The sequence below is a fragment of the Triturus cristatus genome, chromosome 1_2, assembly GCF_964204655.1.
Source record: "Triturus cristatus chromosome 1_2, aTriCri1.1, whole genome shotgun sequence".
NCBI classification, from domain to species: Eukaryota; Metazoa; Chordata; class Amphibia; order Caudata; family Salamandridae; genus Triturus; species Triturus cristatus.
Window position 1 is genome coordinate 683155272 of NC_140580.1, and position 14615 is coordinate 683169886.

The 14615-nt window shown below is 49.2% G+C and overlaps 1 protein-coding gene across 1 annotated transcript in view; it reads left to right on the plus strand.

Annotated features, from left to right (window-relative positions):
* The window catches only part of NRG3 (neuregulin 3), a 1803861-nt gene that overhangs the window by 1771572 nt on the left and 17674 nt on the right, over positions 1–14615 (plus strand). The gene's annotated exons all lie outside the window — the stretch shown is intronic.

Sequence of the window (14615 nt, forward strand, 5' to 3'; positions counted from 1 at the left end):
TTACCCCTCCTGCTGCCAAACGCCTTCCTGTCTGCCTGCCTGCCTGCCAGAGCGACCCAGCCGCCGCTGAGCTGCCCGTCATCGCCGATTCCCGCCGCTGCCTCCCTGCGGCCCGCCCACCTCCAGCCCATTGGCCGCCCCGCTCCCGCCTCCCAGCTGACCCGCCCTCCCGGCTCCAGATTTATGACGCCCCCCAGAGCGACCGCACAGCGGACGCGCGCAGCGGGAGCGCCGATGGAGCGCTGAAGGTGCGCCAAAGGTAAGCCCGTCTGCGCCCGTCCGTGCCTGGACCGCGCCCAGTGCCAGGACCCCTGGCCCCCGCAGACCCCAGCCTGCCCGCCGGACGTACGACGACGCCACCCTCAACGCCCTCAACGCCGGCCGAGTCCCGGGCTGCTACCGTGCCACACCGAGACGCACCCACGGACCCTTCTGCTGCAACTCCTGCAAGTTCACCTGCTTCCGGACCTGCACTACACCTGCACCAATCAAGACCAAGACGAGCAACAGCAGCAGCCACCTGAAATGCATCCTGCTCAACACCCGCTCCGTCCACAGGCACGCCATCGAGATCTGGAACCTACTCGACACCACAGCCCCAGACGTCGCCTTCTTCACGGAAACCTGGATGAACGCCTCCTCAGCGCCTGACATCGCCATCGCCATCCCAGACGGCTACAAGATCATCCGAAGGGACCGCATCAACCACACCGGAGGAGGCATCGCCATCGTCCACAGGAACACCATCCGCATCACGACCAACACCGACGACACCCTCGCAACCGCCGAGCACCTGCACTTCCAAGTCCACATAAACCCCAAGACCACCCTCAGAGGCACCCTCATCTACAGACCCCCGGGACAACGCACACAATTCAGCGAAGACATCGCCGACTTCATCAGCCCACACGCCCTCTGCTCCGCTGACTACATCCTCCTAGGGGACCTCAACTTCCACCTGGAGAACAACAACGACCGCAACACCGCCACCCTGCTGGACAACCTCACCAACCTGGGACTCAAGCAGCTGGTCACCACCCCCACCCACTACGCCGGACACACACTCGACCCCGTCTTCTCATCCAGCAAGGACATCGCCTTCAGCCACGCCACCGGACTCCACTGGACCGACCACAGCTGCGTCCACTTCAGCTTCGGCAGGACCACGATCCACCACCACCAGCAACAGGTTGCACGCAGGAGCTGGAACAAGATCACAGCCGACAAGCTCGCGACCTCCCTGAGCATGAACCCGCCCACCAGCATAACGAACCCCAGCCAGGCGGCCACCAACCTCACGAAGTGGATCAGCGACTGCGCAGACGAGCTCGCCCCCCTGAGGAACCCGCCTAGCAGACCCGGTAGCAAGAGAGCCCCATGGTTCACCGACGAACTCAAAAGCTCCAAGAAGAACTGCCGAGCCCTCGAGAAAACCTGGCGCAGAGACCCAACACCGGACAACATGACTGCCCTCAAGCTCGCCACCCGAAAACACCACCAACTCATCCACGCCACCAAGAAAACCGCATTCAAGGAACGACTGGACAACAACGCACACAACAGCAAGGAACTCTTCAACATCGTCAAAGAGCTCTCCAACCCCAATGCCGGAAACAACGACATCACCCCTTCGCAAGACCTCTGCAACTCCCTCGCCTCCTACTTCCACAACAAGATCGCGGACATACACAACAGCTTCAGCACTCAACCGACGAACGCCACGACCGAACCACCGCCCCCCACCACCACCCTCCGCGCCTGGACCCCGATCAGCACCGAAGACACCGTCCGCACGATGAACTCCATCCACTCCGGATCTCCGACCGATCCCTGCCCTCACCACGTTTTCAACAAGGCCGACGCTGTCATCGCACCCCACCTGCGGAACATCATCAACACCTCCTTCGACACCGCTACCTTCCCGGAGAGCTGGAAGCACGCCGAACTCAGCGCCCTACTCAAGAAGCCATCGGCCGACCCCACCGACCTCAAGAACTACCGCCCCATCTCGCTGCTCCCATTTCCCGCAAAAGTCATCGAGAAGACCGTCAACAAGCAGCTGGCCGCCTTCCTCGAGAAGAACGGATCCCTTGACCCCTCGCAGTCTGGCTTCCAGCCAACCACAGCACCGAGACCGCCCTGATCGTAGCCACCGATGACATCCGAGCGCTACTCGACAACGGAGAAACAGCGGCCCTCATCCTCCTCGACCTCTCCGCGGCCTTCGACACTGTCTGCCACCGTACCCTAGTACAACGCCTCAGCAACGTCGGAGTCCAAGAAAAGGCACTGGAGTGGATCATCTCCTTCCTCGCCGGAAGGACACAGAGAGTCCGCCTCCTTCCGTTCAGATCTGAAGCCACCGAAGTCATCTGCGGCGTTCCTCAAGGCTCCTCGCTCAGTCCTACTCTCTTCAACGTCTACATGAGCCCCCTCGCAGACATCGCACGCCAGCACAACCTCAATATCATCTCCTACGCCGACGACACCCAGTTGATCCTCTCACTCACCAACGACCCCGCCACCGCCAGAGCCAACCTTCACGAAGGGATGAAAGAGGTAGCCGTATGGATGAAGAACAGCCGCCTGAAACTGAACTCGGACAAGACGGAAGTCCTCATCCTGGGATCCTCACCTGCGGCTTGGGACGACTCCTGGTGGCCCCCCGCCCTAGGCAGCGCACCCAAACCAACAGACCACGCACGCAACCTGGGCTTCATCCTGGACTCCTCCCTCTCCATGACCAGACAAGTCAACGCTGTCTCCTCGTCGTGCTTCAACATCCTGCGCATGCTACGCAAGATCTTCCGGTGGATCCCCACCGAGACCAGGAAGACGGTCACCCAGGCCCTCGTCACCAGCCGTCTGGACTACGGTAACTCCCTCTACGCTGGAACCACCGCCAAACTCCAGAAGAGACTCCAGCGGATCCAGAACGCCTCAGCACGACTCATCCTGGACATCCCCCGTCGCAGCCACATCTCCAGACACTTGAGAGACCTGCACTGGCTCCCGGTCAACAAGAGAATCACCTTCCGTCTCCTCACCCACGCACACAAAGCCCTACACAACCAAGGCCCAGGATACCTCAACAGCCGCCTCAACTGCTACGCTCCCAAACGCCAGCTTCGATCGACCAGCCACGCCCTCGCCGCTGTCCCCCGCATCCGAAGAGCCACCACAGGGGGATGATCCTTCTCGTACCTCGCCGCCAAGACATGGAACTCCCTCCCCACCCACCTCCGCCAGACCCAGGACCACGTCGCCTTCAGGAAGCAACTCAAGACTTGGCTGTTCGAGCAGTAGCGGACCCCCCAGCGCCTTGAGACTCTCTGGGTGAGTAGTGCGCTATATAAATGCGATGATTGATTGAAATGTAAGTTCTTGGTCGATCCATGCACCCAGACTCTTTAGCTGGGTCTTGGGAATGGGGGCTGAGCCTAGGGAGGTAGGCCATATTTCCTTTAGGTCAAGGGGAGAGCGATTGCCCAGGATCATGATTTCATTCTTTTCCCCATTCAATTTAAGAAAGGAGTCGCTCATCCAACTCACGATTTCTTCCAAGCAAGAGCGCAGGCAGGAGGGGAGCTTTTCGCTCTATTAAAACCAATCACCAATTGCGTGTCATCTGCATAGGTGACTATGTGTATTCCAAAGGGTAGAACTGCCTCTGCAAGGGTGCAGGTGTAGACATTAAATAAGGTGGGGCTCAGGGAGGATCCCTGAGGCACTCCACAGCAGAGGGGTGTCTGTTTGGAGGTCACCTCATTGTCAAAGACTTGGAAGGCTCTGTTGTTCAGGAAGGAATATAGCCATGCTAGGGCAGTTCCGGTGATACCTAATTTACTGAGCCTATGGATCAGAATACGATGGTTTACGGTATCAAATGCCGTGCTGAGGTCAAGAAGAAGGACCACCGCGGTGCCACCGGAGTCCACTATCTTTCTTGACTCTTCCACTGCTGAGAGCAGGGCCGTTTCTGTTCCCTGTAGTGGACGGAAACCTCTCTGGGTCCGATGGAGGAGTTTAAGGGTCTCTAGGAATGAAGATAATATTGAATTGAAATATTTTTCGGTTATTTTGCTGACCCCTGGGAGCAAGGAAATAGGGCGGTAATTTCCCAGGTTAGAGGGATCAAGACTGGTCTTTTTTATCAGAGCCTTTACAATGGCTTCCATCTACGAGGGGGGGACCACCCCCGAGGAGAGTGAGATGTTCTGAGGTCTAAGATCACAGGGGAAACCACACCTGCCACCTGTCTCAGCATCCATAATGGTGCAGGGTCTTTGGGTGATCCACTTTTTACCTTAGATAGGAGGCTTTCTAATACAGGCAACTCCATCGCCTGAATAGTGTCCAAGGTGGGCTGGTTACTGCAGAGTAGAGGGGCTGGGAGGTCATTTTTGATTTAGGGAAATGAGGAGAATATGGATTCAATTTTATTTGAAAAAAACTCCGCTAGTTTGTCACACTGAGTTCCTGAGGTATCAGGGATAACAGGTGGGAGGGACTTTGGAAAGAGTTTTAACAATGCTAAAGATCTTACGGGTGGAATTGGATGCTGCTAAACTTTTATTTTCATAGTAGGCTGCCTGTGCTGCCCTGATTTCAGCTTTGTAAAGATGGATGCTTTCTCTCTATTTTTTTTTCTTATCTGGTGCGAAATGTTTCCTCCAGTCTCTCTCAAGTTTTTTGCAGTTTTGTTTTAGGCCCCGTAATATAGCTGAGTACCAAGGTTTTTGAGTATTACCTGTTTTGATTTTGATACTTTTTAAGGGGACAAGGACATCCAGAGATGTTTGGAGCCAATTGTTGAAATTATCATTGGCCGTGACCGCCTCTAAGGAAGAAGCAGGCTTTGTTTCTTCTAATACTGTGGTCCATTGTTCAGTTGAGAGTTTGGACCAAGGACGTGTTTTTGAATAAGTGGGGATCTTACATGGGGCTGTATTGGGTGGTGACCAAGTAAGATGTATAAGGAAATGGTCTGACCACGGGACAGGGATGGGTTTCCCTCCTAATAAGTCCTCCAAATTTGGAAAGATAGGCTCTAATAGATGACCCTTTATATGGTTGGGTTCACTGATTTTTTGTATGAGTTGAAAGGCTGCTAGGTCCTTGGTAAGTTCAGTTGCCGATGCCTGTAGGGCAGGGGTCTTCAAACTGTGGGGCGCAACCCCCAGGGGGGCCGTGGAGCGATGCAAAGGGGGTCGCGCCTTCCCAGTCACACTTCTGCCCAAGTGCTTCAGCCCCCCCCCCCCCTTCCCCCGTCCTGTGTTTCAGCTCGGGTGCTGCAGTGCAACTCGAGCTGCTGGGGGCTGGGCAGTGTCTGGAGTCTTATCTCCGGCGCAGAGTTTTTCACAGGTCTTTAAAGACCATTTGCATATTTACATGCCTTTGTAAACTGGTTACAGAGGCTTCGTTTTTTTCTGGGTTCTACAAGGAGGCGCCATGAATTGCCTAAATCCACATGAGCCGTACCCATCTTCACCTCTGATTTTTTGTATTCTTGACTTACCCTGACGTTTCGTACTCTACATCCTTCTATCATATTCTCTGGTTACGTTTTCTTCACTGATGCTTATTTGATCCTTGATTCATTTGCAGTTTTTCAAATGTTTCCTCTACTAATACTTCCCTCTCCTCTCTTTCATTGTCAGCCACCGATTGTCATTCCACGGACACCCCATAATTTCACTTCCCCTCTCAAGACCCAGGGATAGAGACAATGCATTTCCAGTGCCCCACGATATTAACCACTGACTTGAGTGACAGAGGACTTTGGTCTTAGAGACCAAACCAGCTGCAACTAATGCAGAACATGCAGTAGCAGCCACACACAGCGCAGAGCATGGCAGACACAACGCGAAAATAACAACCCCTCCCTCTAAAGCACATTTAAAACAACGCAGCATAAACTTCAATGTCTTCATTTTCAAAACATCTAATGGTCAGAAATTAGGTTGGAGACGAGCTGTTTGCTTTGAACCAGACAACCAAATCCAATCAGAGGCAAAAGCACGACTAAATGAACCGTTTTTCAAAATGTGTTGAATTTATTGGCGTCAGAAGAGAAGAGTCACATCTGTGAGCCGCTGCCTTGCGACAAAGCTTCAGCAGAGCCCACGTTTGACACTAATTTCAAACTCCTTTAACCACTTAGATGTCCTGGAGGGCATTTAGGGGAACTCAGTGCTGCATGAGTAAAAATAAATATATAAAAATAAGCGCAGAAGCCACATTTGTTAATGGGAGCCAGCCGCCATCGTTGCCGAATGCCGGAATTGCTTGATACAAAGACTGCCTAATGTTCGTTCCTCCTCATGCCTCTTTCTTCCACCCCTTCCCCCCTCCACTTGCTCTCTCTCCTTGTTGCTCCTTTTCATTCCTGCGTTCTCCTCTGCACTGTTATCCTATCTGTCTCTTCCTACTCTCCTCTCTTTCCTGCTTTTCTCGCTCTTGATCTCGGTCGAAGTCAAATGATAATAAAAAATAAGTCCTAACCCCACAAAAATGAGTGACGCTTCCCACCACCTGCAACTTCCAGCAAATTGTGGCATCTCAACAAAGGAGCCATGATAGAAGTAGTGTGTAGAGATAAACAAAAAGACCTACATTCTCATCGAATGCAAAATGTAGAACATGATTAAAGTAGAAAAAAACTTTATCAAACTTGTTCAAAAATTCTCTAGCTGGTTTTCATGAACGGCTTAATGTACTGCTGAGGAGTGGGGGGCACTGGTAAATGCAAGGGCTTGAGCAATCCTGGAGGATCATAGGTATGTCTCTGTTCAAAACTGTCAATATTCCATTTTAATATAGATTTGGAAAGTTTCCAGATAAACTTATCTTATTTTAGTACCAGAAAAATTGAACCAATGTTCTCTTGCATTGGAAAAACCTCACAACATCATTGTACTGAAGTTACGATGCACCTCAACATTTTCAGTTTTAACTAGTATCTTTTAAGATGGGGTGGTAGGTGTGGGATAATTGGTGTTTACTGACAAGCACCTTCAAGAGTAACATTTTCTTTGGTCCTTTGTGTTGAAACCTTTGTGAAAAAGCGGATTATTAGTTGAAGTGGATGGTAGGCCAGTTTTGTGTGGAAGGAGCACCTTCCAGCACAAAAGCAATCAATTGTGTTGATTTCTTCTTCCAATGCATGCTGTAGAATGCAGCACACATTGGAAGAGGAAAGAAACAAGGAGAAATGAAAACATTTGCACCTCGCAATGACACCCCTAAGGTGGTGTAGCATTTTGACGCATTTCCAGATTTACGATTGCTCGTAAATCTGGAAATGCATCAGATGACATGGGTGTTGCATGGGATCACCCACAGCAACACCGGGGCGATATTTACAAGCAAAGGTAAAGCCACAAAAAATGTCTTTACGTGTGCTTGTAAATATCACTCAGCAGGTTGCGCCGCCTGGGCGACACACTACGCGATGCAACGGTGGTGCAAGGGGCTTGTAAATCTGTCCCCATGGGGTTTACTGTAAACTATCACAGAGTGCCCCTCTCTACCTAAAAGAAATATGGCAGAGCCTTTATTCCTTTGTGCAGAGCTTCCTGGGCCCCTCACTGCTAAATATGCAACTCACTCAAACAAGCCCATCAGTAATCATACATTCATTCATCCCATTCTGAACTTGCATCCGCACGTAAATTCATACGCCACCTCACTCACCCTGCAGTCACTCCTCTTGCCCTACTCTCACACTGTTGCATCACTCACTGTGCACTCACATGGGCACTCTTGTCACCCACACAGTGCAGAGGGTTAATGTGCCTGCTACATTGAACATGTACCTTGCAGATCACAGAAATGAGTGTGAGTAAACTAGGAGTATCGCTATAAAAAATTGAAATGTTTCTCAGAAAGGTGCTATAGAAAGATGAGGTGTATTGTTGATGAGTGGCAGTGAAGGAATTCATGGAGAAGGAGGAAACGGGAGTGGGGCATCAAAAAACACTGTTGCACGGTGTGCGACCAGCGTTAGGACCAGCCCTGGCTGGGAGTGTTAGCACCCCCCTCCGAAGTTGTGGTCGAGTGACTCCCCTGCTTCTGCCTATTATTATTTACATTTGTAGTACGCTACTGTTACCAAAAGGTGTCCTGGGGGTAATAGCCATCTGCTGCCTGAAGGCAAATGAGAAACACACAGAAGGGGAAGGAGAACTAGCCAAATGGGGTAACCTACAGAGCGTAGAGAAAGGTTTTTATATCTTCCTAAAGAATAATAGATTCTTGGTGGAGTGAAGCAAAGGAGGGTGCACGTTCCATAACTGTGCGGCCTGCATCAAAACAGCGAGACAGACAACTCATGCCTTCTTGAATTAGGGAACAATAAGCAGAGTGGCACATGCCAAGAGGAGCATACGGGTCTGACCCGTATGCTTGGTGAGGAGAGATGAGAGGATGAGAGAGGACAGCAAGGGAGTGAGAGAATTTGATTGAAGAGGTCAGGGATGAGGAGAAATGCGAATTGCCGAAGAGAAGTGTGGACACGCAAGAAGTGAGTGTGAGCCAAAGGTGGGTGCTTCTGTTAGAACAAAGGGGAGATGTTAAAGATGAATGGGGGGACTGGAGAGGTGTAAGATACAAATAGACCAAAATTTGAATGGAGAGACGAGGTGAATGAGAAGTGCTGAGGGGCACGGGAGGAGACAGGGCCAGAGAGGCCATGAGATAAATGCGAGAGACTGTTCGAGATGAGGGCAGTGAAAAGACAGAATGGCAAGAGGTGATTAAAGGTGAAGTGAGAGGTTGAATGGGGAGAGTTCAGAAGTTGTAAAAAGGGGTGAAAGAAAATGGCCTGCAAAGTGAGAGAGGGATCCGGGGGTTAGGAGAGGAGAGAGGGATGGAAGGGAGGGGGGTGAGAGGAAAGCTGCATGGGTAAACTGCTTAACTCTTCACAAAACCGCCAGGGTTTTAAGGGACCCCTGCTTCTCCCGGCCAGGGCCAGGTGAGCTTCTAATGTGGCAGCACGTATTCCTGGAGAGTGGAAGGCCCTTCACAAAGGTTGACTAGAAATGTTTCTGATGATAATTGCTGTATTTTGGTTATAATCGGGTACTGATTGGGTGAAATCTTTCCTTAGTGTTACTGTGTGTAAAAAATGTCAAAATAATGAAGCAATGCTATCCCAAAATACGCGGCATCACATAACCTCATTTACATTTTCATCCCACGCAATTTAGTCAAACCTGTCGCCTAATTTGGTCCTCACCTGCCTCATAATTCCAGTAGCCCTGCCTACAGGTTTAGAATTTTTTGTCAGGAGGGGGTCCTTACGACTGAAAATGTTGACAGGGGGATCTCGGCATCCAAAAGTTTGAAGACCTCTGCTGTAGGGGGTCATCAAAATGAAGATTGGAGTCCCCTAGTAGTGTGAAGTTAGCCAATGAGCTAGCTAAGTTTGCAGCCAGGTCTGGTAATGAATTACAGAATTCCACTGAGGGACCCGGGGGTCGGTATATTAAAATACCCGAGAAAGTGAGGGCTGGGGAGAACTCAATAGAGAAGGCAGCGTTCTCGCAGTCTGGGACAGGGCTGCGGGTCAATCGGCAGGTTAAACTGTGTTTGTAGATAATGGCTTTCCCACCCCCTTTCCCTGTGTGACGGTCCAGCCTCAGGATGGCATAGCTGCTTGGAAGAGCCTGAATAAGATCAGGGTCGGAGCTGGGGGTAAGCCATGTCTCTGTGAGAAACAATATCTCGGGCAATTCTTCTTCGAGAAGGATGGAGATTTCTGCCGTGTGTTTAGGCAGTGACCTACAGTTTAGCAAAAAAAGTTTTTTAATTCCGTGGGTTGGTGGGGGAGGAGTGAGGGTCTATTGTTAGGTGGAATCTGCAGTGCGAGCATTTTAAAAGGTCATTGGAGGGAGAAATTGAATGTCTGCATGTTCCCCTTATCGGACCTGCTAGGCGACATAATTCTCCCAAGCTGTACTGCTTCCACTAGCCAGTACGGGGGATAGGGGTTTTGGTCCCTGGACCCGTCCGGATGCAGACGGGCGTAGACGGGCTTGCCTCTGGCATGCCGAAGCACGCCCGCTGAGCGCATCCGCTGCGCGTCCGGTCCGGCATCCCGAATAAGGGGAGTTTAGCCCGGAAGTGAGGAGAGGCAGGGGGAGGAGCCGGGTCCCTCCGCTTCAATCAGCGATCTGCTACGATCAGCTGTGGCGGACCGGGAGTGCAAAGAGCAATGTGCAAACAGTGCAGACAGTAAGTTTAAAAACAATCTATTACCCCCCTGATGAAAGAATTCCAGTTTTAAAAATATGCGCGTTTCGTAAATCATTGAGTTTAACAAGCTTTACCCCACGCTGGCAGGTACGCGCTGCGACTGACTAGCACGCGTTCTGTTCAGCCTCTGCTTAAGGGGAGTTTAGCCAGGAAGTGAGGAGAGGCAGGGGGAGGAGACGGGTCCCTCCGCTTCAATCAGCGATCTGCTACGATCAGCTGTGGCGGACCGGGGATGAGAGTGCAAAGAGCAATGTGCAAACACTGCAGACAGTAAGTTTAAAAACAATCTGTTACCCCCCTGATTAAAGAATTCCCGTTTTAAAAATAAGTGCGTTTTGTAAATCACTGAGTTTAACAAGCTTTACCCCATGCTGGCAGGTACGCGCTGCGACTGCGATCCCACGCAAAAAGCCATGTAAAACTGAGGCAGTGAAATTGACAACATTTCACTGCGTCACTCTATGCCTTCACTGCGTCAGAATCCCTACCCCTGCTCAGACCAGGCTTAAGGAATGACGCAGGGCTTTTAGTATGGGATACACCTATCTGTTGTGGCACATTGCTGGAGTTGCATCACCTTCATGAGCAACTCCAGTGATGCGTCACTTTTGTGCCAGCAGATGCGTCAGTATTTCTGAGGCATCTGTTAATCCTTGTGCCATGGAGCACTGTATTGTAAATACAGCACATCCATGGTGACGCAAGGACATTTGGCACTGGCGCAAAGAAACAGAATCATCTATGCAGATGCATCAGTTCCTTGTAAATCTGCCCCTAGGGCCTTACAGAGGTCTGTCATTGCCAGTTGTAACTATACCAAATAACCATGTACTTTATACACAGAGCACAGGCCCCAGGCCTGATGATTAGCAGAGCCCAGGACACAGTCAGAGTCATAATACCAGCGCCTAGTAGTCAAAATGGGACAAAAAGTGGGGGGACACTGCGAACAGGTCCTGCTTTCTCACAACATGCCCAACGTTTCAAATGCATTGTGCTGTGCCCTATTAGCTGTTTAGGGCCTTGCCTAGAGGTGATATATTCCTAAAAAGTGAGGTTTAGGCTTTCCAAAAGATTATTTTTACCAGATTGAAATGGCAGTTTAAAACTGCACACAGGCTTCAATGGCATGCCTGAAACATGTTTAATAAGCCTACTTAAGTGGATGGCACAATACGTGCTGCAGACTCACCAGTAACATTTAATTTACAGGCCCTGGTACATGTAGTGCCACTTTACTAGGGACTTATAAGGAAATGAAATGTGTCAATTTGGTGTAAGCTAATTTTACTATGTTTAAAGGAGTGAGCAACAAGCACTTTTACACGGATTAGCAGTGGTAAAGTGCACATAGTCCTCAAAGCCAACAAAAACGGGATCAGCAAACTGGAGGGGTGAAGGCAAAGTGGTTGAGGATGACCCTCCAGAGAGGGCCAAGTCCAACAAGTAGTAATTGTCTGTCTAAAGATTTATGATTCTCCAAAAACTGATTACTTCCAGGGCATATAATACTATTGTATCCATAACCATTCCTCTTAGCTGCGCTAGATCTCACCCACTCTTTCTTGCCCATTAACAAATGTACATGTTTACATGTTAAGTGCACACATATCACTCATTTAGGAATTACACTTGGCTTCTAGTAACTTATGCATATTCAACTAATGCATATAAATTGTATTTGTTTTGTTGGCATTGCGTCATGTTTTGCAGCTCATCCTTCTATACATTGTCTCCTTTTAAAATCTTATTGTTGGTGTGCAAAGGTGAAGCAGAACAACTGCTTGGAACACGATAACACACTATTTTTACCTCAGGATTAATAGTTCATAGGCACTTTACCACTGCTAATCAGTGTTAAAGTGCATGTGCGCTTACCCCTACAACACGGTATGATTGGTTTACACCTATTTGGCATATTTACGTTACTTGTAAGTCCCTTATAAAGTGGTATCCCATATACGACTGGGTCTGTAAATTAAATGCTACTAGTGGGTCTGAAGGGCAGATTGCGCCACTCGCAGAATTAGACTTTCAAACCTGTCTCAGGCCTGCCACTGCAGTGCTTGCATGTGCAGTTTACTGTCACATTAAATTGACATTTAAAACTACTTACCAAGCCTTAAACTCCCCTTCTACTAAATATAAGTCACCCCTAAGGTAGGCCTTAGAGAGCCCTATGTGCAGGGTGCTCTGTAGGTGAGACGTAAGACATGTGCCTTTATTGTGTGTAATGTCCTGGTAGTGGCAAACACCCTATTTTGTTTCCCAATACTGTGAGGCCTACTCCTCTCCAAGGCTAGCATTAGGAATTCCCTTATATGTATTTAAGTGGTAATCCCTGATCTGAAAGGAGTAGCATAGGCATGTTTGGTATGTTTGGAATGGTCGTGAGAAATCCTGCTTACTGGCGTTTTTGGATTTTGTATTACTATTCTAGAAATACCACTTTTTGAATGTGGGCATTTCTTTGTGCTTATAACTCTATGTGCTTTGCAGCTTGATTCCAATACATGTCTAGGGCAGAGTGACAACTACACTTTGTGCATCCTTTCCAGACAGCCATCACACAGGAGGGGCTGGGTGCATCTGCATACTGATAGTCTTTCTGGGCTGGGAGAGAGGGAGGAGGGACGCTTTTTACATTTGTATAAGCATTGTTCGGCCCCCACACACAGGGCTAATTAACCCCCTACTGATGTCCGGAGCTAGGGAAGGGTAGGAGGGAAACTCCTGGTACTTAACCGGCCTTGCTGGAAACTTCTCCCACCTTCTAGGAGCAGGGCACCAGGATATAGGTACAGGGGTTTTGAACCCACGTTTTTGATTCCCTTGGGGGTCCTGAGGAGACTCTGCAACTAAGAGGAGCAACACTGCCAGAAGGGACTGCCTCTATGCCACTGTGCTGCTATGCCGGCCTTCTACACACTGATTACTCTGTTGTCAGGAGGGACTGCCACTATGCTACTGCTCTGCTGTGCTGACCTACTAAAAGCTGATTACTGTGTTGTCAGGAGGGACTGCCACTTTGTACTGTGCTCTGCTGTGTTTGCTTACCGGTTGCTGGAGGAAGGGTCCTGTCCTCTACATCTCCTTGCACCCAAGAGCTTCAAGGGCTTTCTGGCTTGCCACTGGTTTTCCCAGGGTTCCCTGGAACATCAAGGTCCTCAGTCTTCAATCCCTTCTAATCTGTGTGCTCCAAGTTTCAAGTACAGTGTTGAATACTACTTCGCTATTTCAATACTATGCACAATGTATCTAATCTATGACATATTGGTATGGTGACATATTTATAACATAAGAAACATATTTTTATATAATCCTGTGTGGAGTCTCTTCTATGGTGTACTCATTGTTTTTCTGTGTGAGTGTGTTACGCAAAAGCTTCATACATTACCTCTGGAGATAAGCCTGACTGTTCTGGGCCAAGCTACCAGGGGGTGAGCACAGGTTATCTTTGGTGTGTAACTTGCTCGCCCTGAGTAGAGTGGTGTGCCTGGCTTAGGTGCATACCCCAGCCAACCAGAAACCCCAATTTTAACAATTGATGAACATAAGTCATTACGATTTGTGTTTAGATGAACAAGGAGGACATGAGATATCACGGATATTTAACTGCCAGTCATAAGAAATGGGTAATCTCCAGGACAGGAATGGGTTTGGGAACAACAGATAGTTGTACTTACCGTAAACAATGGAAGCACTTATGAAAACTTGGCCAGATCATCATTCATAAGGGCAACTGCAGTACATTTCAGTAACTATCAATGTTCAGACACGCGTTCTTTCCTTGTAGTGTTGACGGGCTAAAACTACACTTCACTAGAGACACCTAAACAGACTGATATATGTTTATTGTTTCATGCTGTTCCACATAGAGAAAACGTGTCCTAATTTCTTGTCAGACTGTTTCAATTTGAGCAGCTGGTGCAATTTTGAATTTGCTTGCCTGTGACGGGTCCTTGTGGTCAGGTCACTCTTGTAGGCAGTATTTGATGGTAAACAGCTCAGAGAATGTCACCTATTTTACATAAAGCACAGTTACAGGTGTTCTCATAGAAACGTCGATTGGAATCACTACCTTAATTAGGGAGGAGGCCTAGAAGTAGAAACTGTGTCTAGTCAATGGAGCTCATGATTGGTGTCTCAGATTTGCATCCGGTAACTCCGCCTCCACCTGGATTTACCAGTACAGGGAATATCGGTAACTTTAGGGGTGTACAGACAGTTACGCAGGGATACACACATGGGACTTTGAAGTTCTGCTGAGAAATAAGGAAATCCTGGGAAAATCACACACACAATTGTCACTTGTAACAACTCATTCTTACCAAAAGCTTCACATTGAGATTTCGACT